Genomic DNA, 21,914 nt, shown 5'->3' on the forward strand with positions numbered 1-21,914 from the left:
AGCTCCAGCAGATGGTTGCATACCTGGAAGGCATTCATATTGCCATGTTTGGCCTACAGAGAACTTTTCAGGCTCTGGCCTCTCCACTGATGACAGCCTTCCACATCTCACAATCCTCCCCCCACCACCTACCTCTTCCCTATCAAAATTCTGTATTCCCCTACCTTCCCAAGCACACAGACAAATCCGCACACACCCCTCTCATCACACACAAGCAGCACACATAAACACAAGCATCACAAGGCACACTGGCACACAAACACTTAACAGTCCCTCACACATACCACAGCACCCACCATTCCTACAGACACCACCCCAGTGCCCACAGATGCACACACCACATCCACCATACGCACAGATACCACCCCAATACCCACAGGCACAGCAAGCACACCCACCATACCTCCAGACACCACCCCAACACCCACAGACCCATACACCACAGACACCATATCCCCAGACACTACCCCAACACCAACAGACCCACACACCACAGACACCATACCCCGAGACACCACACCAACACTCACAGACACAGCCACCAGACACACCATACCCCCAGACACCACGCCAACATCCACCAACATAGCTACAACACACACCATACCCCCAGACACCATCCCAACACAATCAGATACACAGCCACCACACCCACATTACCCAGCACCCCACCTCATCGCCCCCCAAGAAATACAAACACACACAACAGACACCACCCAAGCCCAAGCATGCCTCAGACATGCACACACCAGCAGCATAAACACTCACAGCCAACACTACCACTTTCTTAACCTCCCAACCTCTAATCACCTCTGAAGTTCCTAGCTGCTGTTTTCTCCAAGAAAGGTTCCCTTTTGACCTTGCCCTTACCTCTGTGATCCCTGTCCCCCTCCCAAAACCAAAAGGACCTCATCCACATCCTTCCTGACCCATCCCTTCCACATCCAAGTCCTCCCCTGTCCACCCACGAAACCAGCCATACCCCTTCCAAAGTTAAGTCACCTCCTCCCAAAGTGCAGCCCATCCCTCCCAAACCCACCCATCCCAAATCTGACCTCACCCAAGATGATCCCTGAGGTGCCTGCATGCCCACTTGATGCCCCTTCCTGTGGAGGTTCTTTGGCAGTGATCAGAGTCAAGCTGGTGCACAGCACTGTGCAGAGACTTTCTCATAGACTGGCCATTGATTCTCATTAATCTGGAGTTAATAAACCCATGGTGTTTTTTGGTTACACATTTGTCCTGCCATTACTTTGCTGTCCTTGAGTAATTTGTGATGTATGCCTACAGTTGTGTATAATTAACTCTGATTGCTGTTACATTTGCTGTGGTTGTCAAGATTTGACTTCGGGGGCAGTACTGGTGTCAACCAGGACAAGGGTAGATGTTCACTGGATGGATATGTGGGTGGTAATCCAATTGGGGTGTCATTGCATTGTGTTTTGTTTGATATGGTATTTCATCTTGGCTTGGCCAATGTCAACATGCATTGTGTTAGTTTTGTCTTCCTGATGTAGGTTGGACATTCATATCATGTGTACAATCTAGAGTTTTGGTTGTCCACACATGGAGGGTGTATATTTGTGCTACCTTCCTACACATTTGTCTGGCCATGTGTCCATTTTCATGTGTGTAGCTTCAAGCTACTTCATCTTAATGTGTGACCCATGCTGTTGCTGTTGTATTTGCTTTCTTGACTTGCGCTTACACACAATGACACTTGGTTCTACAATTGTTGTCCCTGTGATACATGAAGACCCAGTTCCAAAGAAAATTGTGTTTATGGGCATGTGCAAAGTGATATGTGTCCCAGGACTGCATTCTTCCTGGTGTCCACCCGATGCTGTCATCCCTATTCTACAGGTATTATTTACATTGTGAGCTTTGGATAATTTTTCCCCACAATATGGTGCATCCCATTTACCTTACATTCTCCTGCAATGTGGGCAATATATGTGGGTCCATTACAGAGATTTTGCATGGAAGGGGTATTTGGGTTCATTGACACATCCTTGAATATGTGTCTTCAAAATGTCGACAATCCATGGCAATTGTGTAATGTGAAGGTGTTAGTTCAAATAGTAAGATGTGATATTGATGTGGTTTTGCTGTTGTGTGACTAAATGCAATGTACACTTAACTGTCCATGAAACTAGGATCTGGACACGTGGTTTTGTGGAGTGCAGTGGTGCAGTGTCAGTGACCTCCCCAAATGGGGTGTCATGTTGTTGTTGTTGGGTCATACGTTGGGTTCAAATCTGACCCGGGACACACAAATTCATGCTAGGTTCAAGGAGCACAGCCCCCATACCAGGACGATGGCGGCGCATCGATCTGCTGTGAAATTTGGGGACAGGGGTAGGTATTTTGTCTTACCGTCTATTACATCCACAGCCTCATTGATTTTGGGCACCATCTATCAGCAGCAGCAGTACATGAAGAATCATTTCCATGGCAGCACAGGATGTGTGACGCTGCCTACAGGTGAATTCTTGCCTTTTATACCTCCGTTTCCACCAGCTGGGATGTGGTGGTTGGACCGCCACAGTCACATCGGTGGAAGGCAACATCATAATCTGTCAAGTGGAAACAGTCTCTCCAACAGCTTCATTGGCCTGTCTCATGGATGTCTGCATTGCCTGACAGTGACGGCGGGAATGTGGCGGTCTTTGGTCTATGGTCTTTGGTTGAACCGTCGCCATTCTGGTCCACAGACAACCAAACTCGTGATAAGGCCCTTAATCATTGTCTGAGTTTCTTGCAATTGAATGTAATCATTTGTTGACCAGTCTTAGTTGTGAACAGTGATTTATCTAATACATGTTTATGGGCCCTGAAAATTGCACAAAGAAAGGCCCTAACAAAAGTCTTCAGTTGTTCTGTCCTATCAAACATGCTAGTAATGGCTTCATTTTACAAAGAGAGCAATACATCTTTTTTCTTTATTATCTAACAGGAAGGTGAGTACTGTATCTGGGTGGACTTCTTTAGATAAATTTGCAAACTGTGGGTTTGTTTGCTGCTACTTAACAAAGAGTGAGGCCCATTTCGATTCAGGCAGAGCAGTGCTTGTGGGGGAAAGCACCCAGTGAACTCAAATGTGTTTCGTCCAGAAGGCAAAAGGGAAATGTATGCGGAAATGCATGCCAATGCTATGATATGCACCATGAGGATTACCAATGATTTTACCACAATCCTAACATCACCAGTGTGTCAAGCCTAGAATTAGAATATTCATGCAGAATTGAACCCAACATATTTGTGCACACTCCTGGTTTTGTAATCAGGAAGGGCAAGTATTTTGAGGGCGTATAAAGGCTTGGATTGGTGTCTTTGGCCTCAATATCTTCTTCACAATTAGAACTCTCTCAGGATGAGCCCTTAGAGACATTTGCCTTACATCATCTTTAATTTATGTATTGATAATGCCATCATAATATTTTATTATGTGTTCTCTGATAATATAGTATGTCACTTTTATGTATGTCACGATGTTAATACAACATCTGAATTATTAAAAACCTCCTAGACAGAGCTGGATATTAGGTAAGGTAATACTAAGCAGCAGTAGAGGGCAGCAGTTTTCCCATATATTGGTAGCAAATGTGTCCCTGCTAACAAACGAGTGGTACAAATTCTTTCACTGGTTGACATATATTTGCTGCTTCAATAAATCGTCATCTACAGCTACGTCCTCTTTCATTGCAACACTATTGTAGCACAAAAAGAGAACTATATTTTATGAGCTGACAAAAAATTGTAAACTTCCAATTATAACATTTCGTACTTCATGAACAAGTACAAGATTTTATGACGTTGCCTTATCACTGCATAGTAAACTCTTGCCCATCACTGCAGCCAGATGTCCAGTAACACATGGTTGGGACATCTAGCTGTATAGATGTGTATTTATTTGTGTCTTCCCACTGTCACATCAGTGAAAATGGGATACACTGGTGACATCTGCTCAGCCACATCTTCCTCCTTTCAAGGTCCTGGATGTCCGGTCTTGGGACTTTGGCAATGGGAAAAAGAGGAAAGAGCAGTGCCTCGAAGAAGAAAGACTGCTGCCACTAACGACACTGTGCAGCAGTAGGAAATGTACGACTCAGTTCAGAGACATTTTCCTTTAAACTAACCTGATGAAACTGATGAACATTATAAAAACACCTCTGGAGCTGGGAACTGTCAACCCAGGATCAGTTTCCACAGATTAAGATTTCCATTTCCAAAGAGTTGAGCTTAAGGTTATGCAACCTTCATTGGTCCTCTGGTCTGAGATAGGAGAATAGAACTTAAGAGTCAAGGCCCAGATGTTTTCTTTGTACACTCTGGAGATTCTAAATTATCTAGATATCAGATCGAATGACTTATTTGATGATATGTGGGAATGAAGCCTTGAGGATCACCGGGTCAAAAATGTATTGAGAGGACACAGATGAAGGAAGACATTTTCAAAACTTTTGTAAAGAGACATGATCAGAACCTACCCAACGCAAACCTCTACATTCTGCAGTCATCTAGTCTCTTACATATGCATGGAAAACGTAAGTCATTGATCAAGGCCTTCACACCACTAAGAACTAACGTAGCAAATGCCTCTTTCCTGGTGGAACAGTATAATTATTCTATCATGATTCTATCAGATGCTCTTACCCAGTAGCGGCTGCTGCCTGGAAGGTGTTAGGGGGTGGAGGGCAGCACGTGCAGTGGGGTTGGGAGGGGATCTATAATATTTTTTTTAAACGTGCTCGCTGCTTCTATTCTTCTTGTCTTCTTCCTTCCCACCCAATCCTGGAGCTTCTCTCATGCTGTTAACAGCATGAGAGAAGCTCCAGGATTGACCTGACTGGGCAAAAATGCTGCTAAGGGAGGGAGTGGGAGCCTGCACTTGGTCTCCACCCAGCTGTGCAACACAACCGGGTGGAGAGTTCTAAGTGCGCATGTCAGTTTGGCCCGTCTCGGAGTTCTAAGTGCACATACCCCTCCTCCTCCCTAGTGAAGTAGTGGTGGCTGGCCCCACCCTCACTAAATGGAAAAATACAGCAATAATAAAATACTTTTATAATCACTTTATTTTTCACCTTTCACCAGCAGGACGATGTTCCTCCGCCATAGCAGAGAGGCTGCCCTGCTCTTCCATCTAACATAAAAAAATATTAAAATGAGAGTTACAAAGGGTGGTTCTCACATGGCCTTAACACCGAAAGACAAAGCCTCCAATCCCTAAAAAACAAATGGAAAACCGATGCCACACCCACTCCACACTCAAAACAGCAATGGAAAAGTAAAAAAATAATATCCTAAATAGAAAAACTGCTTTTATTCAAGGGCAATAAAAGTAGCTAAACCTGAACTAGACATCTGAAACCAGAAGAGCCCAACCTACTGAATAGCTCAAAACAGGTGTCTTGCTTCATGACGCTCCCTCTGACAAAGTAGCTTAAATAAATATTAACCCAATATTGCAGACTAATAGCTGAGCTCCCTTTATCTCTCAGTCTAACAAAGACCTGGAGGAAATCATTGCCTTAACTAGGGTTGTTATCAACTTGACCTGATCCCCCTTAAACTAGCTAAATTACAGATCAACTGACTACTCCCCCTCTGGGAGAAAATTATAAACACCTCCATTCAGTAAGTCGTTTCCCACTTCTCTCTAAAGAAGGGTATTATTAACCTAATACACAAAAACTCCAAAGCTGGCCTTGACTACAAAGAACATTATCGTCCTAGTGCTAATTTACATTTTAAAGTGAAAACCATGGATAGGTTTGTAACAAACTGCTAAGCACATCCATCCATGAAAACAGTGTCTTAAACAACCATCAATCAGACTTTAAATCTGGATATAACACAATGTTCACTTCATTCAGCATCACAGACAGTATGGCAGTGCGTTCTACGATAAAACAGCCGATAGGCATAATCAGGGCTATGTGAGTCCTAAAAGATGATTGACACAGGCAAATAAAGAAAACTCCACTTTTAGTCAGGCAAATCAAATCAGTAAGAGGATAACAAAAGGTCAACCTTGAAAAAAAATGCTGTCTAAGAGCAAACTGCCTTAGGGACACGCTTAGTAAGAAAAAGTAAAAGCAATAGAAAATCATGCCCTTTGCATGGTGGGAAGTAGCACCATGGGCTCTACTATTACATATACATTGACAGAAATGACAGATTGATAGGCCATGAGTTCCTTTGCCCTACATACATGATTGAATAATCAACTTATTAAAATGCATATATAGCCAGTTGTAGATGCAAGCAGGAACGGCCTTTAACATTTTTGACATCTGTGGCAAGTTTTCTTAAAGCATGTTATTTGATACAGCGGGAATAGACTGCACCCCTGAACAGATGGCATCTATTTTCTGAAAAGAGATGCACCATGCAGAGTAAAACATGCACGCAGAAAACTTTCCATTGTACTTTCAAAGCCCTGTTTCTTTTAGTTGTCAGTGAATCAGGACCAGCAAGCCCAGTAAATTAGTTTTGAGGCCTACTCATACAAATTTATAAACTGCAAACTTTGCACTTGTATAGCGCACTACTCACCAGTGTGGGTCTCAAGGCACTGTAAGGATACCACTGTGGAGACTAAGCAAGCCATTGCCCAGAGTTACAGAGTGGGACCCATTAATGAGATTAGGCACCCAGGCAAGATTCCCAAGACCTGCAGAGGGGGGAATTGAACCCTGGTCCCGGATCAGATCTCTACATCAGGGTCTGCTCCTCTAACCATTGTGCCACACTTCTCCACTCATGCACATGGCAATTAACTTTAATCTTTATTAATAAATCCGTGCTACGGATGCTTACTAATTGCTATTTAAAAATAAACCATACCTTCTTATCTTGCTCGAACTCTCAGCACATTTGATACATGTTTCTTGCAATTGAACATAAATGACTCACTGCCGCACATGCACTTTGCTAATGGTAGAATAGTTCTTTGATGGTTCAAATCATATGTACCTCATCAATGCCAGATGATGAAAATAAATGACTCATACTTCCACGCTGTAAAAGCTCCCGCTGTTGTCCTGGCTGTCATATTATTTAACTTGTATTGTGAACTCCTGGGCGCTTTCTGGGTGCAGAGGCTTCTGTTATTACTAATACACACTTAACTAACAGATTTACATTCAAATTGATGACAGCACGTTCATCTACCACTTAAATGAATATGTTTCAAGAATTCAAAGCTGGATGGCCATATAGAATCGGAAATAGAACTGAAACAGAAATGGATTTACTTTAATCAGCTTTGATCCCAAAAGCAGCATTGCAAAGAGATGATTTCTTGTTGGACAGAGGCATGTTTTTGTTTAGAGCGGAGGCAGAAGGAGTCTGAAGCTAATACGCTCAGGCTGACAGAGACAACTTGCATCATAAACAATATCCAATTGGACCCTCTTGTTTTCGAGTTCCACTTAGAAGATTTGGAATGACAACTTTCCCATTTATGGTCCATCATTCACATTTTTACAACAAGCATTGGGAATGCCAATCTGTCTGGCTTTAAAAGAATATTGTATGGTAAATGTGAAGCATTACAAGTAAATAGCATAGGAATTAATAAGTATCTGTTTGGAAGCAAAGAACTGTAGAATAATATTGGTATATGTCAAAAAGTCAGGTGACTGATGTATGGTCAAGCCAGAGCTAAACGTGCATGTAGGTTAATGACTGCCCTCCTCCCATCTGTACTCCTCCCAGAGAAAACACTATCAATTATCTTGTTATCGAGGACACTTCAATAGTATTATAATGTCATATGTGTGCCAGGAAGCTGAATAAATAAACAAAATGATCACAGCTGTGTGGAAGACAAGCATCTTTTTGGTAGAAGCATGCAAATTCTGCCAATCAAAACATGCACTCTTGGCTCCCAACAAGTGGGTGGAGCCAAAGCCTCTTTCTAGTGATTCTCACATAATTGTCTGTCGACTGCTGTGCTGTCAAGTCAGACCATATAAAATTCCCTTAAAAACGACCTACTCTTGATATTCCTGAAAATGCCCTGATGTACTCCTTCCCCCACACTCAGCATGATTTACAACTATCCACCCTAGTTTCATGATACCCACAGCTTCATTGAAACTCATTGGCCAGCTGAATGGACCCCTGTACTTTCAACTTACCTCTACCATAAACTGTGCCCATGTTTATAAAGTGCCTAATTAATATAAGATGTTTTCTTATTCTAAGAAGTATATTTTGTTATTTATCACATCCTTATTTTCTGAGAAAAGCGTTCGAACATCATTTTGAATCATGTCTGCGCTACAGAAAAAAATTAAATATATAAAACAAATAAAATAGGCTGGTGTACGGTAACAAAAGCAAATAATAAAATTGTATCAATTTTGATAGAAATGAAGGAGTATTTGGTGATCAAGAAATATTGTGTGCTGCATTCTGGACAGAAGAAAAAGATTAACCACTTTCGTACAAGGCGAAGAGCTGTGTAAACATGTCTCTTTCAATGAGTTGCCTGAAAAAAGTCTACTAGAGATAAGTCTGAAGTTGATAGGGTTCTGAGGGTTTGAAGCATGAGTAGATGGATGGAGCAGTGAATGCAGTGTGAGCTTTCATTAGTACTATCTTTTAGAGCTCCCGCAGCAGTATGGGCCTCCTTCAGGCATGCCATGTCAGTGAAGCAGTATCCCAGCGACTGAATGAATTCATGAATTCATGAATTATTCTTGTAAAGCACACAACAACCTCAATGCTGATCCGATCACCCTTCAGATATGGTCTGTGAGCTTACCGCAGAAATGCTTTATCACTGCTCTTGGGCTAGAGATTCCGCCAGCAGCGTCCTAGCAGTGTGCTAATGTTCCACCAGCGTGAGCATCATTCTATAGCACACTGACAGTTCTGTATACCCACCATGTGTGGGATGTGTCAAGATGTTTCTTTAAAGCTTTAGAGATCCAGAAGAATGAGCGGGATTCAAGGGTGCAATAGGACTTCAGCAAAGTGAGCTCCCCCAAACAGTTACCTGTAAGTGCATTAATGCTCCATCTGAAAAGATGACCCTGCTTCCTCTTCTTTTTATCAATAATACAGCAATCAAGTTCCGACATCCAACCCTGGCCCAGCCGTACAACCAACTGCCAACATTGTCATTCTAAAAGCTTTTACATTCCACCCTCATTGCTAAGGCAAACCATAACATTCCAAATTCCTAAGTTCTAGTTCTATCCTGCAATACAACATTTCCCCTTTCGTAACAAAAAAAAAACGTACACTACCATAATAACATGAAACATATATACAAGAAAGTAGACAATAAGATAATCTCCCAAGTAAATTGAGCTTATAAAAACAAGAATACTCAATAGGTATACTATTTTTTTTTCAGTCGGCATAATATTTTTTACAATAATATTGCTTCCTTCTCAATCTCTTCTCCATCCGTACATCTTCATCAATCTTCACCACACTACCATCGCCACCATCACCACTTTCCTGCACCTCGCCTTTATTACATTTCACCACACTCTCTGTACTCCACCTCTTTCCATCATCCAAAATCACACTATACCTCCTCACATCAATCACCCGTTTAGGAATTGACCACTTTGATAAACCTTTCCTGTCACCATCACCTATTCTGGTTCGCACCCAGTCTCCTTCCACAAACCAGCCTCTCTTTATCTCACTCCATAAACTTCCATCATACTTTTCTTGCACCTTTTTCACCCGACTCGACAACTCCTCCTCATCAATCTTTCCTTTACCAGTTCTCCTCATCCATCCTAGTACAGCAATGGTACAAGGTTTCCTTCCTTTTAACACCATGAAAGGAGCTTCTATCATAAGGGAATGCGAGGTGGTATGATAGCTCCACAGTACATTTTTTATTTCTCTCCTCCAATCCAAACCACTTTGGAGTGACAACTGTACATTTTCATTTAGCACCCTGTTAAACCTTTCTACAAGGCCATTTTCTCTGGGATGAGCTACAGCCGTCTCAACTCAATGACAGTTCCTGATTTAACATCTTTAACCACACTCTCCTCCGGCCACTTGGAATAATAATCCGTCATCACCACGGCATAACATTTCCCACTGCCACCACATTCAAATGGACCACACATATCCAGCCCCACTTTCTTCCATGGTTCACTTGGGAACAGTACCGGAATAACCGGAGCCCTTTCACACTTATGTGTTTTGTCACCGCAAACACAACTTATGCAATTTCTCACAAACCGTACAACATCTTGATCCATACCCGGCCACCAAAAATCTTCTCTAGCCTTCCTTTTCATAGCTGACATGCCCCAATGCCCTTTATGCAAGATTTCCAATACCTGCTCTCTCAAATTATTAGGTACAATCAGTTTGTCCCCTCTTCTCACAACTCTGTCTTGCTCAGACAGCTCTGACCATACATTCTTGTAATTCGCCAATCTACTCATCCAACATGTGCCATGGTTTATCCAAATTTTCCTTCAACGTTTGCGCATTCCACATCTTCTGCAACAGCAATCCTCCACATGTCCTTGATATCGCTTTAATTTTCATATCACGAATAGCAGCCACCAGCCACTCCTCATGATCTTCTTCACTGGCATTCTCCAACAGTAACCTCGACAAACAATCCGCATTCACATTCCTCACACCCGGAACATATTTAACTGTGAATGTATATTCTTGCAAGCGATACAACCACTTTGCAATTCTAGATGATGCCCGACTGGCCCCTCTAGTTGTGAATAAATCAGTAGGCGTTTGTGATCCGTTCGCAATTCAAACCTTTTTCCCCACACATAATTCCTGAAATATTGGATACCCCACCAACATGCAAGTGCATCCTTTTCTAACGCAGAATATGCACCCTCGGCACCCTTCAGTGCTCTTGATGCAAATGCCACTACATGCTCTCTCCCATCATGCAGTTGCATCAACACAGCACCTAATCCATGCATACTAGCATCTGTCGCCGCAATAGTGAACCTCTGAGCTACAGAAGGTTTCAACTCTACAGCACCAATCATGCACCTCTTAAGTTCTTCAAAAGCACGCTGACACTCCTCCATCCAAACATACTTTTGACTCTTTTTCATTAGCTCACACAACGGTTGCGCCACATAAGCAATTTTTTTACAAATTCCAAGTAATATTCTGCCAAACCTAAGAACGATCTCAATTGATCCTTATTCCCCAGACTAGGCGCTTTTTCAATTGCTTCCAACAACTTCGCCTTTGGTTTTATTCCACTACCAGAAATAGTATGTCCCAAATACTCTACAACGGAACACCCAAACTTGCATTTACTCAACTCCACTGTCAACCCAGCCTCCTCCAAAATTTGACACACTTTCCTCATTATACCATCATGCTTTTCCAAATCTTCCGCCCACACAACACATCATCCTGAAAAAACCTCACGTTCTCAATCTCTCCTAGTAAACTCTGCATGACTCTTTGAAACACGGCAGAGGCAGACACAAGACCAAACGGAATGTGCTTGAATCTAAATGCTCCCGTCCAGTGTGATAAAAGACGTGAGATGTTTCGAGTCCGGGTGCAACATTATTTGGTGGTAAGCATTCGATAAGTCCAATGTCAAGAACACTTTACCCCCTTGGGCCCCGGCTAATAGTTAATTAATGTTTGGTAAAGGATGGCTATAAATTTAAATGTTGTCGTTCAAATCTCTCAAGTCCACACACATTCTGATATTACCATTGGGTTTCCAAGCCAACACAACCGGACTTAACACTCCCATGACTCAAACTCCTCTATAATATCCATCTTCAACAATCTCCCTAGTTCAGCTTTTAATGCCGCTTTCAATACCACAGGGACACTCCTTACTTTGTGTACTCTTGGTGTAGCACCCTCTCTCAAAATGATTTTGTGTTGACATTTCTTCAAACAGCCTAAACCCTCTCCAAATAACTTAGGAAACTCTCCTTTCCATTCCACAGCGTCTTGACTATTGGACATAGTCAAAACCTGAGATAGGACTTGTTCTACCGAGTTAAGGTCCAACAACACCTTTAAGTCTCTCTGCTCATTCCATCCCAACAAACATCTACCCCTTTCAACCACGTACACCCAAGATGCAATTTTTCTGTGTTTAAATGCCAACGTTCCATAGAAACACCCTAAAATGGGTATTTCCTTTCCTTCGTACCCACCAGTTTGACTTCCGCCTTGGATAAATTACCTTGGCCCAGACTGTGGCAAGTCTCTTTATCTATCAACATATATGGTGAACACGAATCCGCCCACATGTTAACCATCACACCATTAATTTGTACCATGTATTTTGGCGGTCTGTACTGTGTGTCCCTCAGCGTCAAGATTTTCTCTTCAGTTATATTTACCGCAACATCATTCAGCATAAATACTTCTATCTGACTATTTTCTTCCTCATCGCTCTGCACCATTCCCTTATCATCTTGGTGAATTACATTTACACTTTTCTTCTTTTTTTGTATTCCCTTTTGGTTGCAAACTTTAGAAAATGACCCCTCTAATCGCATTTAAAACATTTAGCTTCTAGAGCCGGACAATTTATAGAAGACGCTAGATGCTTTGTACTCCTGCACCTATAACATCTCTTCAGTAGTTTTCCCTATGGACATTCCTGGTTACCTTTCTCTTTGTCAATTACCTGCACAGACACATTCCCCACATCCTTCTTTCCTAATTCTTCAATGTAACAGAAGGCGTCTTCAACACGTTTTGCAACTGCAACTGTTTCATCCAATGAAGGATCCTTCAAACTCAAGAGTTTTTCTTGAATTTTCAGATTTTTTGTACGATTTGTCAACTGGTCCCTGATAATTTATTTGTGCAATTCCCTAAATGTACACATGTTTGCTAACATACGCAATGCACATACAAATTGATCAACTGACTCGTCAGGAGCTTGCATTCTCGAAAAGAACCTATGATGTTCTACCACAATACTGACAATAATGAGATTCTCATGCCCCATCGCCCATGTATAGACATCATCACCATGGTTCTCTTCATCTGAAGCACTTTCTCCTTCTCGCAAAACTACTCACTTGTGGTAAGGTTTTCCATCCCTTCCTTCCCTCCATCCAAAGTTATGTTTCAGAAGAGCTAACTTCCTTTTTGCAGTAAAAATGGCTCCACCTAATGCTTCCAAGTACGTCACGCCAGTCCTCCCATGTCATGCTTGGTTCCCCAGGCATTGCCAAAATCGGTGCAGGTATTATCGATTGCATGTTGTACCCAAACAACCCACCTAAAACCCTGCCACACCACCAATTTGTGTAAGAAAATGAAAACAACAAACTAAAATATAAAAAGTAGTCACTGATGTCACACGGCGATCCAAATACAGTTCCAATATCCGTATTCCGGCAATGTTCTTGTTGAATCACCTAATTATAGCTGCAACAGATGACTTATTCATAGTCAATGCGGAAAAACGCCCAAAAGCAAAATTTCCACTGTTCACCACTTTTAAAAGTCTCACTATTGGCATAGAATATGCAATAGTCACTCTATAAACAAACTTCGCCAAGTTTCCTCAGGCAATCCATGACGCTTCCTTCAAACTGCTCCACGTTGTTTTGTTGTGTAAGTCACATTTCGGTAGATTGACCAGGCATTTCACGATGCGTTGCTAAGCAACTCACAAAGGTGCGTGGTACACGTCACTCCGGCACGGCACGGTTTTCACTTTTGCTGCGCACACAAAAGCTTGTACGCTTCACGAAACGTTGCTAGGCAATCAGAAGTAACAGTGCAATGCCGTGCGGTACACGTCACCGCATCAGGGCAAGTAGGCTTGTGCTCTTCACAAAACGTTGCTAGGCAATGCAAAAGTAACAATGCAATGCCGCACGGTACACGACACCGCAGCACGGGACGTACTCCCTTGGTACTCGCGCACGCAACAGCTCAAGAAATGAAGATACCAGCTTGCGACAAGCAGACGGCAAGCAACAGAGGTAAACACCCATTTGAGAAAAATTACCTCCCGTTAGCAGGATGCTTGCCAGTCATGTTCCTTTAGTGAAGTTCAAATAATACGAACGCGTCTTGCTTCACACCGGGTTCTTGTTACTCCTTGAAATGAACTCCTTCGATCTCAGCAGAAATGTTGAGATCCAAATATCGCCAGAGTTCGTTAATGTCACATTCCACACTATTGGCTTCACCAATGTTCAATTTTCTGGACTTCAGCAATGCTAGAATCTAATTCATGGGTTTCACTACTGATTCATTACACACAATTAGCTTCAGAGTGCACCATTTTCATTCTGCACTGTGATTCTATGGATGTCGGTTTTAGACTTTTGGCATCACAAGTGCCTTTTTTCAGATCATTTGTTTCACCTCTGCTGCATTCTGCAATATAATTTCACCAGTATTTAATGTAAATTCCAAACTTCACCAGTTCTCCATCCTAGGTTTAACTTTACTAATGCACCATTTTACAAGATGTTTCACCAATGCTCCATTCTACACCATCATATTCACTAGTGGTCTATCCTACCACATGGTTTGAACAATGCCTCACTGAACACAGTGAACTTTGCCAATGCTCTGATATCCACCATGAGGATTAGCAATGATTTTACCACAATCCTAAACCCACCAATGAGTCAATCTACATTATGTGCTTAAGTTAAACCACACTTTGGGTCACGGTTGAGAACAATATCCTTCCTTTACACCAGCGATTTGTTTAATGTTCCATTAACGATCACTGGTTTCTTTAATGGCCATTTCTTCCTGTTCATTGCTAATTGAAAAGTTATGAGGTCTTTCCTTTTTGCAGACTTCATGAAGTTGTTGCAAAACTTTGCTGTGGTCTAAAACTTTGAGAAGGTTGCAAACCTAAAAATGCAGGAACACATAACACACAAGTAGGCTCTGAATGAAAAATATCAGGAAAGCACCACTTTCAATGGAGCAAATCTTTGACAACTATGGACCTTTCTATGTTCATTTCTACATCAGACCCTCACTACTGAGAAGCCACTACTATTAGACAGAAGTCACAGCAATGAAATAACCATTACAGAGAACACTACTGCTGTGAATGCCACTACATCGAATAATGTTAGTCTAGGGGGAAGGTCAAGGCTCATAGCATTACTAGGTTTGCTAGGGCAAGAGTGGTGTTTCGGTAAAGAAAAGGAGTAGTAGTGAATGAAGTTCTAGGGGCCTCTCACCAGACTTTGCCAGTATTGAACCCTAAGCTCCTGGAGCAACTGACTTTGCTATCTGAAGTTATCTAAACTAGTGGCTTTGATTTTCAGCTCTCTTGCATAAAAGACGGGCGTGTAAGAGGTGCATTGTTTTAGAAAAAGAAAACCAGGCAGACTAATTTAATGATAAACGCAATAGTTAATCTAATGACAATAAATGATCAGATGAGTTTATAAGAGAAAACTTTAGACCAATTAACATAAACTGAAAATATAAAAACTGCATAGTAAAATAATTAGAATATCAGACCACTACAGTAGAAAACGAGGAATTAAATATATATATATATATATATATATATATATATATATATTCACTATAGCAATGCTCACAGCTGGGCTCCTGGAGGCCCGAGAGAGGTGGTGCGTAGAGAACCGGCAGAGCACTCCGGTTAAAAATAGAAACAATGAAGAAGCTTCCAAGGAAGAACGCACACTCGGGAAATCCCAGAACTCAAATAGAGTAATTTATTTCACACACTACGCGTTTCGGCTGTCTAGCAGCCTTGATCACGTGTAACATACCACCAGTGTACATTTAGTTAAATACCCCTTGAATATAAACATAGAAATAGGACTACACATTACAAAAGTTATACAAACAGTGGAAATAAAAAGGGGAGTAAATAATTCATACATTAAGACCATTGCAGGAATAAATATATTAATAAAGCAGTACTTTTTCATATATTAAAATAATTGCAATATTTCATAAGTAATAAGTAAAGGAATGATAATAATAAGAAAACATTCGGTTTTCAACCAAGTGCATTAACATTGCCTAACTGGCTCCCAATTAGTACTCAATAAATAACATAAATAAATAAATATATATAAATCTAAGTTATTATATGTATCCGTTTTAACAAATTAACCGCATAGATATTATTTAATACATCTTACAATATTTTATTTTAATGAATTTAATATTCTTAATAGTTGTAGATGTCTAGAATTATACACGATCAATTGTATCGGCATACTCAATTGCATATAAATGTCTTCACAGTTACATATAAATATATAAATATAAGTATAAATATAAATATAAGTAAGAATATAAGTATAGATAAGAGCCAGTCAATTTTTACGTTGTAAATTTCAAGTTACATCTATTCCGCACTTCCAAATGTACTTCTTCAATGCACTAGCATCTAAAGTTATTCATTTAACATTCCTTAAATTACTCCCTAAGATGATTCTAACCATATTTTCTCCCAATCTACATAACCACATGTTCTACACAAGTTTTCAAATATCCGATATCCCTGACACCTCGTGACTGAATACATGCACTTAGTATTCCAAAATCGGGAATCCGTCCGGACTCCTCCATTCTGAAAGAATAAAATAGAATTGAAAAATAGAAAATTGGTTAAATATTAAAAGTATTAAAAATACATACTTTCAATGAAAAGCTACCACTCAAATACGAGCATTAATCCAAATAACTAAAAGCTCCCATCCCATGTAATAATCCTAAAAATAATCATCAAAAAAGATGAGTGGTAAGCTCTTCACTCATATTCAATCCATGAGGTGTCTTAGTTTCTAAATCAAGAATATATTTGGATTCTTTTATACGTAAGGTCAACTCTCTATTACCTCCTCTATGATACGCGGGTATATGTTCAATACCAAAGTAGGTCAACACAGTAGCATCAGAATTATGATACTCCTCAAAATGTCTTGCTACCGGATAATGGGGATTTTTTGATGTAATAGCCCGCATATGTTCAAGAATACGCTTCTTCACTACATGTTTTGTACTTCCCACATACCACAAATGACACGGGCATTCCAATACATAAATCGTAAAAGGAGTACTGCAAGTGAGAAACTGCTTAATGGGTCTATTTGTCCCTGGTCTTTTTATGGGGTACTCTTTTCTTGCCACACTATCACGACAGGCTTTACAATGACCACAGGTAAAAAATCCCTGTAAATTATGCTCCTTAACATGAGATAACGGAGAAATATCATTAGATCTCAACATATCATGAAGATTACGGCCTCTTCTGTATGTAATCGAAGGCCATCTCTGAATCTCCTTACCAATAACAGGATCACTTTTCAAAATGTTCCATTGTTTGGAGATAATCTTTTTAATCTTTGTGGTGTCCTCATTAAAAGTTAAAATTAATCGAGTATCATCCTTCTCCTGTTTTTCAGTTACTGCCGTATTATCAAAGAGAGTCTGAATTCTCTCAACTTTCTTGATTTTTTCTGTGGCCTTTTTAATTATCCACCCCGGGTAACCTCTTTGTTTGAATCTTCTAATCATCTCTACCTGTTCTCGTTCAAATGCCTCATCTGTGTTACTTATTCTTTTAGCCCTCAGTAGTTCTCCATACGGAATACTCCATTTAAGTTTATCTGGATGTCCACTAGCAGCATGCAATAAACTGTTTCCTGCTGTAGCCTTACGAAAGAGTTCAGTATATATCATCCCATTCTTAATCTCAATCTTTGTATCTAGAAATTCAATATACACCTTACTAATATTGTAAGTTAAACTAATATTGAGATTATTATCATTAAGTTTAGTGATAAACTTAATAGCCTCTTTCTCAGAACCTTTCCAGATAATAAATAAATCATCAATATATCTGAGCCACTGTATAGCCTGATATATTTCAGGATACTTCTCTTCATCCTTGAAAACATGTTCTTCCCAAAGGCCCAAAAATAAACAGGCAAAACTGGGGGCAAAACAAGTTCCCATAGCAGTCCCCAAAATTTGTTTGTATAGTTGACCATTGAATAAAAAAATATTATTAGTCAGACAGTACGTAATCATTTCAATGATCATATCCGTATGTGCCAGGTATCTTAACGATCTAGTATGTAAAAAATGTCTGCATGCCTGTATGCCTTTCTCATGATCAATAATGGTATAAAGGGAATTTACATCAAGAGATATAAGTAAAAAATCTTCTTCCCAAATAATACCCTCCAATTTGCCTAAAAAGTCCTTTGTATCCTGGACATAAGAGGGTAAATTCATGACAAAATCTCTTAGAAAAAAATCCACATATTTGGATATATTTTCCAGAGCATTACCACAAGATGATACTATAGGTCTTCCCGGAGGGTTGAGTCTATCCTTATGAATTTTCGGGAGAATATACAATACAGGTAACTTGGGAAAATCCTTTTTCAGGAAACAGTACTCCTCCCACACTAATAGACCCTTATCCTTCCACTCTGTTAGGAGACGCCATATATTAGTGACACTATTAGAATATACTTCTTTAGTTACAACTTTATAAAAGTGTGTATTACTCAATTGACGCATAACTTCGTCAATATATTTCTGCCTTTTCCAGAGTACTATATTGCCTCCTTTATCTGCTGGGCAAATAATAGTATCACTGTCTTCCACTAATAATCTAATGGTCTCACTCTGATTAAATGTCATATTGTTATTATTTCTTGGTCTGAACCATGTTCGATGCCGGAAATGTGTCAGACCACGCACTGTCATGTCATAAAAAGTATCTATATTATCATGCATCATATTTGGCAAAAATGTCGATTTGGGTTTGAAACCGGAAGGAACTACTCGATCATAAACAACACCCAGCTCTTCCAAATTTTGATATAGATTCTTTTCATTAATTGGTGTTATACAGTCCTGTTCTAACTCATGCAGAATTAACAATGTATCCACATCGCTAATAGATAGAACATGTTTGTCACTATCCTTATTCACATCAGGTTCCAAACTATTGCAAATGTTCCCTTTCAGTTTAAACCATTTTTTTAGTTTTAATTTTCTAACAAATTTAAACAGGTCAATTCGGGTTTCAGCATAATTAAAACGTGTAGTTGGACAAAAAGAGAGACCCAAACTCAATGTTCTTTTATCATCTTCAGTTAAAAAGTGATCTGATAGATTAACAATAGTTTTATTCACCGTTTCCATATCCATTAGATCACCATGTTGAAGCCACTTGTTATTTTTCTCAATTACTCTTAATTTGGGTCTCTTCTTAGTCCGGTCTCTAATTCTCTGTCTCCTCTTTTGACTCCTGCTCGTCTTCCTCGTCGTCCTGTTGATCTGCCCCTGTAATTTTGTCCCTCTCCCTTCTGTTTGTATGGTACTTGCCTGCCACGACGCAGCAGGCGATACTCGTCTAAAAAAGTAGCCGGTTTGTTGGTAACTTCGACACTAGACGGTTCACTTTCCGTTGAACTTAAAGAGTCAATCTCTTGTACACTTTCCAGTTCACTTTCAGAGGTTGAGGGCTGGGCCATAGATATTGGGGAATTGCTACCTGATTTGTACAGATGATCGTATTTTCTACTAAAAGTTAGAATTCTACCGCTTTCATAATCTCCAATGTCTCTATGGAGTTTTTGTTGTTTCTTAATTTTTATATCGTCTTCATATTTCTTCAATTTAACCTTCATAAGTTCAAAAAAGCGAGAGATACTTTCTTTGTCTGTTTCAGATCTGCTGGTCAAATCATCTTTTATTTTTTTAATGTCCAATAACAGGATCTCACGATCACGCCAAGCATATTTGACCAAAATTTCCAACATATGTTTAGAACTAATTGCAGAATTATCTGCCCATTCTTTTAACATTTCAGGATTTGGAGACTCATAGACTGGTGTAATAAAGATTCTTAGTCCTCTTGGGACCATATCCTGATCAATATAATTTTGTAAAGAAGTGGCTTCCCACCATTTCGAAATTTCCTGTTTACACAATTTTTCCAGCTTATGTAGGGATGTATTCAGATCATTATTACCACCCTGATCAATCACAGACAATTTATTTCTTATGGCAGTTTTAGAGAATAATACCTGAGCAGCCATTTTCCTTTCACTATCAATGTCATCATCCATCTTGTTGACTAGAGTATACGAATCCAAATATATACAAAAAGACACTACTATTACTAAGATATAAATACTCTATTGAGACTGAGAAGACCCCTGGAAAAATACCAGTTCCTCTTGCCGGAACCTTACAAGCATAAAAAATATCATGCACAAGAAAAAAGGACCAAAAATATCAATTTTCTGTATCACGTTTTAATAAAACGAGGAATTTAAATATATATATATATATATATATATATATATATATAAAACGTAAAAATTAATGGAACGTGTTCTGTTGTATTTACAAGGCAATAAATATACTAGATAACCTCCTTGCCAGTATTTATTTCACAATGGCAATACATTTGCTAATTGAAGTTCTCACAGGTCTCGATTTATGCCTGTGAGCTGTAGGGAACGTGGCAGAGTCTGCTGAATAATTCATGAGGCACTGGGTGTGGCGTGAGGTAACTGCAATGAAGATAACTAATGCGAAGACCGTCATCACGGACTTTGCAGTTGTTTCTATTTAGCTGGACTGCTCCAGGTGTCTTACATCATGACACATTTGAGTACAATGTGTTGGGTTTGCCTGCCTACATCCGAATGCACATTCCAAAGGCAGAAGTGCACGATGCAACCATGATTATCAATACCTCGGTTTAAAGCAACAGTGAAGACATAAACACAGGGGACTAAGTAAGAGAGGTGAAAACATCCCTGGTTGCAAGATAACTACCCCCTCCCATAACCCTGACCAAGAACTTGGAGCACTAATCTATCCTTCAAGTACAATCTATAGTTCTTAGTTGTGCAGTAGCCTTTGCAGGATACTCTTCTCATGTTGGCAAACACTTTAGGTTTTGAAGGGCTGGCCTGTGTCTAGCCTGGCTATTATATAGCACTATTACACGCATAATATATTATAAATTTATGCTTAAATGACTTGGCCCTCCATCAATACTTTCACTTTTATTAAGCCTCAAAAAGGCTGCATAAAATTTACCTTAAACTGCTTGGCCCTCCTGCTTTCACTTCAGAAAGAACCACTACAAATCATGTCTGTCACCCTATACTGTGCCCGTCCACAGCAGCAAACCTCCCACCACTATTTGAAGAGGCGTGGCGTAGCTGCAGGGATCTGCCACATGCTGCTGGCCATCAGAGGGCTCTAATCTCGTCCACCACTGAGTCTCTGAACTGTTCTGATTCCTGACATCTCCCAATGGCAATCGTGTAAGTGGTGATTGTAATGAAGTGCGTCCCAGCAGATCTCCTGAGCATCTCTCCAGCCAACCTGTGTCGCTGCCAACCTGTAGCCTTTCCAGATAATGAACATAAATAAAAATCTCAGCATGAACAACCCTATGTGCTAACCAGCTTAGTGGACTATATTGATAAGAAATAACATTATGGGACCTGCACAGCTCATCAAAGCTTCCAGCTTGTCAAAAACCATAAACTGCGTGCCTCTCTCTCACACTTACCCACCAGTCACGAAGTGTGGCTTCTCATAATATGATAACCCCACTTCAGTGGTCATCACACATAACATGGAAACACTTCCCACAGAGGATCAACGCAAATATAATACCCTTCTAACCACAAACCCTACACAGTGGCATGCTGTTCACATGGGCATATGCTTCAGCTCCCCACATAGAGGCAGAAAGCAGAATATAAATGTTACAATGCAAAACAGTAAGGAATAAACCCTTAAGAACAAACACACTGAACAAGTGGGTTGGGTGACAAATCGTTCTGTAACTGCTGCCAACTTGCCTGCAGCTATAGCCTCCAAGATGTTTCTTTCACTGTGTGAGTCCCCAGGGGCAGCTGGGGCCGTGGCCAATT

The sequence above is a fragment of the Pleurodeles waltl genome, chromosome 6 (assembly GCF_031143425.1).
Source record: "Pleurodeles waltl isolate 20211129_DDA chromosome 6, aPleWal1.hap1.20221129, whole genome shotgun sequence".
Classification (NCBI taxonomy): Eukaryota; Metazoa; Chordata; class Amphibia; order Caudata; family Salamandridae; genus Pleurodeles; species Pleurodeles waltl.